The sequence below is a fragment of the Tachyglossus aculeatus genome, chromosome 19 (genome assembly GCF_015852505.1).
Source record: "Tachyglossus aculeatus isolate mTacAcu1 chromosome 19, mTacAcu1.pri, whole genome shotgun sequence".
NCBI classification, from domain to species: domain Eukaryota; kingdom Metazoa; phylum Chordata; class Mammalia; order Monotremata; family Tachyglossidae; genus Tachyglossus; species Tachyglossus aculeatus.
Window position 1 is genome coordinate 34,045,736 of NC_052084.1, and position 7,531 is coordinate 34,053,266.

Below are 7,531 nucleotides of genomic sequence, written 5' to 3' on the forward strand. Positions count from 1 at the left end.
TTAAGAACTTGATGTTCATCCCACAGCACTTTCATACATATCCATAACTTATTTTAATGTCTGTCTCACCTTCTGGACTGAAAACTCACCATACAGTAGAGTTGGTTGACCCTGTTTCTGTCCTCAATGAGAGTAGGGTAAAGGTGATAGTGTTGTTGATGTCAAAGCTTTTGAATGGTCTATGAGATCAGTAAAGAGACGATGTTATTTTCTTACACTCTTATATTGTATGTTATTTAAAATTTATGTAAACCAAAAACCACTGATTTTCAAAGAGCTTTTTGATAGGCCATTTAGAAGAGATGGTTTAAGTTGTTCTCCTAATTAACAGTTTCTTGATCCTAACTGGTTTTCTCACCTGCATCAATTATTCTACTATCTCTACTCCCATAAACGTTTTACCATCCTAAGTTGAGTCTTATCATAACAATCAGAAATGGATAAGATAGATAGAATATGATGCCTTCTCCTATTTGCTTTGATAAGATTGATCCATTTTAAGGGATATAAGAAAATACAAAGTTAAAATGTTATGATTTTCAAGGTGAAGGTTTTTCATGTCATCTACTAGGCATCAGTCAGACCTACTGAAAGTTGAGGAGACATGCAGGAATAAATTAAATAATGCCTATAGAACTTTCTGTTTTCCATGACAAAGATAAAGTTAATTATTCAGTGATGGCAAAGAAGCCTGTTTATTGAATGTGACACGTTCAATGCAATATTGGATTGCATAATATTGTAACATTAAAGATGAAGGAACTCTTAATGACAATCGAATGCAATGTTTCAATGGTACCTATTTATAGGAAACGTGATCAGTATGGATAATTCCTTCACAGTTAGCATAGTGGATATATATGAAGATATTTGCCGGGTGAAAATGAATTATAATATTAAGGGCTCACCAGGTAAATTTAAATTGTTCGTTAAACATTTTCATGTATAGTGCCAAGTGCTTAATATAGTGTTCTGCACACGGTAAGTGCTCAGTAAATACCATTGATAGTTGGTATTCACATCTCCAGAGTATCTTTCCTAAGTAATCTCTGGTTTCTTCCCTTCAGGCCCTTCTGTCTGCATCTGCACTTGTTACAACCATCCCACCCCCAATAGCAGTTAGGTCTTATAGACCTTATATCTTATTGACCATTTTCCTCCTTATCTGTAACTTATTTAAGTGTCTGTCTCCTTAGCTAGATAAACCCATTGAAGGGAGGCATTGTGTAACTCTTGTACTCTCCCAAGTACTTAGTATAATGTGTGCAGTGTTCAATCAATCAATCAATCAATGGTATTTATTGAGTACATACTGTGTGCAGAGTACTGTACTAAGTCCTTGGGAGAATATAAAGCAGCAGACTTAGTGGAAACATTCCCTGTCAATAAGGAGCTTACAGCCTAGAAGGGGATAACAAATACTTCTGATTGATTGTTTAATTCATTTAGGATGAAATGACCTGGCTGATTATTTTGGAATTTTATTTACAGTTTGCTAACCCCATCTACTTGTTTCCTAGTTAACAAGTTTCTGTAATTTGTATTCTCTCCAATGATTCTATCTTTTAGACTGTGAGCCCACTGTTGGGTAGGGACTGTCTCTATATGTTGCCAACTTGTACTTCCCAAGCGCTTAGTACAGTGCTCTGCACACAGTAAGCGCTCAATAAATACGATTGATGATGATGATAATTTGCACTCTGAATATTAGAACAAGTTCCTCATCGAACATTACTTCACTATCGGGAAGATCAAGCAATCAATCGGATTCACTGACCCCCTAGTTTGTGCAGAGCATAGTGTTAGATATTTAGGAGAGTATAATAGAATTGGGAGATGTGATTCCTTCCCTCAAGGAGTTTATATTCTAGTGAGAGGAACAGACACTAAATAACAGGTAGAAGGAAGATGGAAAAGGTGATTAGGCACATAGGGTTTGTGGACCAGTGGATACAGCATGGATTTGGGAGTCAGAAGGACCTGAGTTCTAATCCCGGCCCTGAGATTTGTCTGCTGTGTGACCCTGGGCAAGTTGCTTCACTTCCCTGGGCCTCAGTTACCTCAGCTGTAAAATGGGGATTAAGAATGTGAGCCCCATGTGGGACAGGGACTGTGTTCAACCTGATTAGCTTGTATCTACCCCAGTGCTTAGAACAGTGCTCGACACATAGTAAGCGCTTAACAAATGCCATCGTTATTATTATTAGTAAAGCACTAGAAGAGTCTATAAGAACAGAAGTGCTTAGGTGGCACAGATATCCTGAACTGGGAGTAGAGTGAAGTAGTAAGTAATAATGAATTGTCAATAATAATAATAATAATGATGAATTTTCTCATTTCTAACGCATGGCAATTCCCCAGTGTGCATGCACAGAAGGTAGGAAGGTTGGCAGTTTCTCCTCCTTATCTTTTTACACCAGGAAGACTAATCACAATAGTAGTCCTGCAATTAACAGCAGATTAGATTCCAGCAGTTCATCTTTGCCATTTGTTACCTACAGACTTTTGTCTCACTTGACTATGTGAGCAGCTAAACCAGGCGATGTAGCTCTCCTTTAAAGTGGGTATTTACAACCACTCTCTCTTGGGGGCATATGTGTACCCCAGAAACCACGGCGGCTAACCCTGAGCCTGAATTTCCTAGATAAAGCATTTGAAATTCTCCTCCAATGGAAAAGGATGACGCTCTCAAAGGAAAGGTAGCCAAGCACTGATTTGGCGCATTGCTGATTTTAAACACCGAATGGAATATAGTAGCCTGCATGAACAAAGCCCTGTTTAGGCACCTAGGCAGCTCATGGTGAGATTTGATTCCAGTGGGGAATAGAGTTTACTAAATCAGTCACTCTGCTCATATTTTTCCCCTTTCCCTTATTCTTGCAATCATTTATAATATAGATCTGAATTGATTGGAGACCTTGTCAAGTCAGAATAATGTAGCTGGGCCCAGGGATGTTACTGAATCAAAGAGCCAAGAAACACATTGACTCCAATATGGAATATCTATCCCTGTTCTCGTCATGTTCCCCAGTCTGACTTTTTGTTATTAATCAGTTTCCATTGTACTGAACTTAGTGAACTGTAGAACTGTTCAGGCTTTGAGAAATGACCCAGATTAAATCAGATCCATTTTATTGAAGAATGAGTATGCATGAAAAGCAGATAGGGGGTGGGGAGAGAAACAGAAAGCAAACAATAATTTCTTCCAAGTGTCCCTGGGCCCTTAAAGGAATTATCAAAGAAAACAAAAGTGAAAGAAAATGAAATAACTTTTTTTTTTATCCTAAATGGGTAGTGTGTTCATGGTATCATATCAAACTGAATTCAGCCCTCAGAAGCACAGTACATATGACTTTCTGCTTGGGGATTCAATTTGGTTATGTATTTACATGTAGACATTCAGGGGAGATTGCTGAGAGCATAGGAAAATATTATTCGTGAGCAGAAATATGAAATCAGCTCTGTCCCCCTACTACCTAACCTTATTCATTGGTGTTCACAATCTAACTGATGCGTCTCACTCCTCTAAAGCCAAACTAGTCACTGTACTTTGAGCTTGTCTCTCTTGCCCTCGGATTCTTTGCTGACATCCTCCCTCCTGCTTGGAAATCCCACCCCCTTCATAGCCAACAGAACTCCACTTTCCCCATCTTTAAAGCTCTACTACAATTACATGTCCTCACAGAACCCTTTCTTGACTAACATCATTTTTTGCCATCCTACTTTCCCTACCTTTGGCCTCGACTCTACACTTGGGTCTGTCCTCCTTAAGCACTTGGATACTCAGGCCACTCCAGCCCTACAGCATTAGGTGCATATCCTGATCCTCCGCTATTTCTCCTCTCTGTAACTTATTTTACTGTTGGTTTCCCGGACTAGACGCTAAGCTTCTTGAGGGTGGGGATCTCGTCTACCAACTCTATTGTACCGTACTCTCCCAAGAGTGTAGTACAGTGCTCTTTGCAAAGTGAGCACCCAATAAATAACCACTGATTGATTGAAAAGGGGTAGACCAATGGCCCTTCCAGCTTGGGATTCTGCCTCTTCAAGGGGAGGAATCATATAATGGCTGTCCTCGTTAGAATCCATCCACATGGTCATAGATGGACCATCTAATACACCTAATCTTTCCATCTAATAACTCATCACAAAGAACTTCTAATTCTTGGATGTAATCAATCAATCAATCATATTTATTGAGCACTTACTGTGTGCGGAGCACTGTACTAAGCGCTTGGGAAGTACAAGTTGGCAACATATAGAGGCAGTCCCTACCCAACAGTGGGCTCACAGTCTAGCAGGGGGAGACAGAGAACAAAATCAAACATATTAACAAAATAAAATAAATAGAATAGATATGTACAAGTAAAATAAATAAATAAATGTAAATGTAATAAATGTAAGCCTTAAGTCTTCCTGCATCAGCCAAAATCCCTAGTGTTTTCTGGTTGTATCCATATTAACCAGTAAATATCTCTTGTACTTCATATGTCACTCTAATGGTACTTGTTAAGCACTTACTATGTGCCAAGCACTGCTTGAAACACTAAGGTAGGTACAGGTGAATCAGGTTGGACATATCTCTGACCCACATGGGGCTCGTAGTCTTAATCCCCATTTTACAGATGAGGTAACTAGGCTCAGAGTAGTGAAGGGACTTGCCCAAGGTCACACAGCAGACATGTAACAGAGCTGGGATTAGAACCTAAATCCTTGTGCCAACTTGTATGTTGCCAACTTGTACTTCCCAAGTGCTTAGTACAGTCCTCTGCACACAGTAAGTGCTCAATAAATGCGATTGATTGATTGATTGTGACTCTCAGGCCTGGCTCTATCCACTAATAAAGGAGCAAACACGCACATACACACATACACACACAACCACACCCCACACATATAGGTGTGTGGAGGGGCATTTGAGCATGTAGAGGAGAATGTCTTCAGACATACAGAATGGTATCCTGACATCATTTGGTTCATCATTCTCCCCTAAGCATTTTGAGGCTTACCCCAGCCCCACAACACTTAGGTACCTATTATTATTCTCTACTATTCCCCTACCGGCAATTTATTTGAGTGCCTGTCATCCCACATAGACTATAAGCCCCTTGTGTGCAGGGATCATGTCCACCAACTCTATTAGTACAGTACTCTGAACACAGTAAGCACTCAGGAAATACCACTGATATATCATCTTTACTACTCCTTCTGTCCCTCTGTTCTTGGAGGATTCCAGGCTCCCTGACAGTGAAATGAGAAGATAATCCCACACCCCTGAACATTACTATTGACAACTATCAATCAGGTTCCCCATCAACAGGCAAGTCAACAGGCACATATAAGCAGGTAATCGTAACGATACAAATATCTGTCTGCCAGAGCTCAAATAAGGAGCTTTCAAATGATGGGAAAATAGTCCAGTGAAATTTGCTATTTGCCAGTCCTCTCTGGTTTCGACTACAGAGGAAGCTATTCATGACTGTGCCATCGAGCAGATGAATTCTCAATTTGTTTTTGGAAATAAGTGGGAGTCTAGCCCCAAGACAATTTGTCCAGGAACCCGGCTGACACTGCTGTTTTCTCAGATTCCTCTACCCACCATTTAGTGAATCCGCTTTTTAATTTCCTCATCGAAGGAATAATCATCCAATTTACTGGCAATTCTCACAACGCTAGTCATCTGTTCTTATCAAAAAAAAAGAGGCTTGCATGAAACCTAACCCATCAATGAATATTAAACCCATCAATTAAATAAGAAACTTCTGGTACGCCTTCCTTTGCAAATTAAATTCCGAACGATTGCTTCTGATTAGAGAGAAGTCCAGAATGCCTGGCGGGGGCAGTAGAGACCGTACTCAAAGGTTGTTAAAAAGTGAAAATGACAACTGACTGTTCTTTTCCCGGTGATGGTGATGGTAAGGTGATGATGAAGATGAAGAACTCACCCTTCGAAACTAGCAGATGAGTTTCTCAGTCCTAAGACTTAGTACAGCACACTGTGCTGAACACTTAAGACGGTAAACTGACATGATCTCTGCCCTTAAGAATCTTATGATCTCATTGATGAGACAGACGTGAACATACGTTATAGGTCAGGGAAGCAGCAAAGTTTAAAGATCTGTTCTTAAGTGCAGTGGGGGTGGTGAGTGGGGTGAGTATCGAAGCGCTTAGGGGGTGAGGACACAGGTATTGTGGAAAGCACTCGTTCAAATTTAGGGGAGAATACTCCCACCCATCAACCAAACAGTGCCATTTATGGAGCTCTTACTGTGTTTAGAGTATCATCATCATAAATGACATTTATTGCATACTTACTGTATACAGAGCACTGTATTAAGCACTTGAGAGAATACAGTGCAACAGAGTTAGTAGAAAGGTATCCTGCCAATCAATCAATCGTATTTGTTGAGCGCTTACTGTGTGCAGAGCACTGTACTAAGCGCTTGAAAAAGGGAATCATCCCTGGGTGGGCTCGAACCACCAACCTTTCGGTTAACAGCCGAACGCGCTAACCGATTGCGCCGCAGAGACCACAGCAAGCTATCTCACCAGCACTTAGCATAGTGCTCTACACACAATAAAACTTCAATGCTTACTATTGTTTGATCAATGCAAGGAGTGTGTGGACTGCTGTGCACTGTGAGAAATTGAAGAATTAGTGATAGGGCAAATTGAAATGGTCAAGATTCCTTAATTAGCTTTGATATTTACTAACACTTACCTCGTCTCAAGCACTGTGCTAAGTTCTGGGGTAGATGCAGATCAGATAATCAGATCAGACATCGCCCCTTTCCCACAGTCTAAGAAGGAGAAAGAGCATGTCTCATCATTCATATTTATTGAGCATTCACTGTGTGCAAAGTACTATACTAAGTGCTTAGGAGAGTATAATAGAACAGAGATGGTGGATATGTTCCCTGCCCACAAGAAATCTAGAAGAGGAGATAGACACTAATATGAATAAATAAATTGTGGATATGTACAGATATTTATTACAGATGAGGAAACTGAAGCCCAGAGAGGTTAAGTGACTTACCCAAGGTCAAACAGCTGGTCAGTGGCAGAGCTGGGACTAGAAACTGGGTTTCCTGACTCCCAGTGACTTTCTCTTTCTCCTAGACCACACTGCCTTCTGTGTAACATTATAATTGCTAATCACTAAAGATGCTTGACATTGATTTACCACATATTTCTGGGAAGGTTTTCTTCTCAGTTTCTTTGGTTGTGAGGTCCCTTCCTCTCTCAGGAGATAGATTTTGGATTTCCTGTGTGGTAGGTGTTAGTGCATTGGAAGGAATTTCAAATGCCTCTACCCTTTGGTGAATTGAACCATCAGAGATGAACATAGTCAGAATTCAAAGAATTTGAAAGGTTTCCTAGAGGAATTTCTCTCTGGAATACTCGGTCTACATCCCCATTCATGCCAGGCAAGTCTGAGCTCGTGGAACACAGCCAGTGAGGAATTTCAATTGAGAGATACAAAGAGAACAGGGCACATGGAGTTCCAAATGCGAAAGTGCAGGGAGAGGTT

General features: G+C 40.4%; 1 non-coding gene across 1 annotated transcript; it reads right to left on the reverse strand.

The window, feature by feature from the left end:
• Positions 1-6,457: 6,457 nt before the first annotated feature.
• TRNAN-GUU lies at positions 6,458-6,531 on the reverse strand. The gene has a single exon. It is a non-coding gene; the product is annotated as a tRNA-Asn (tRNA).
• Positions 6,532-7,531: the final 1,000 nt, after the last annotated feature.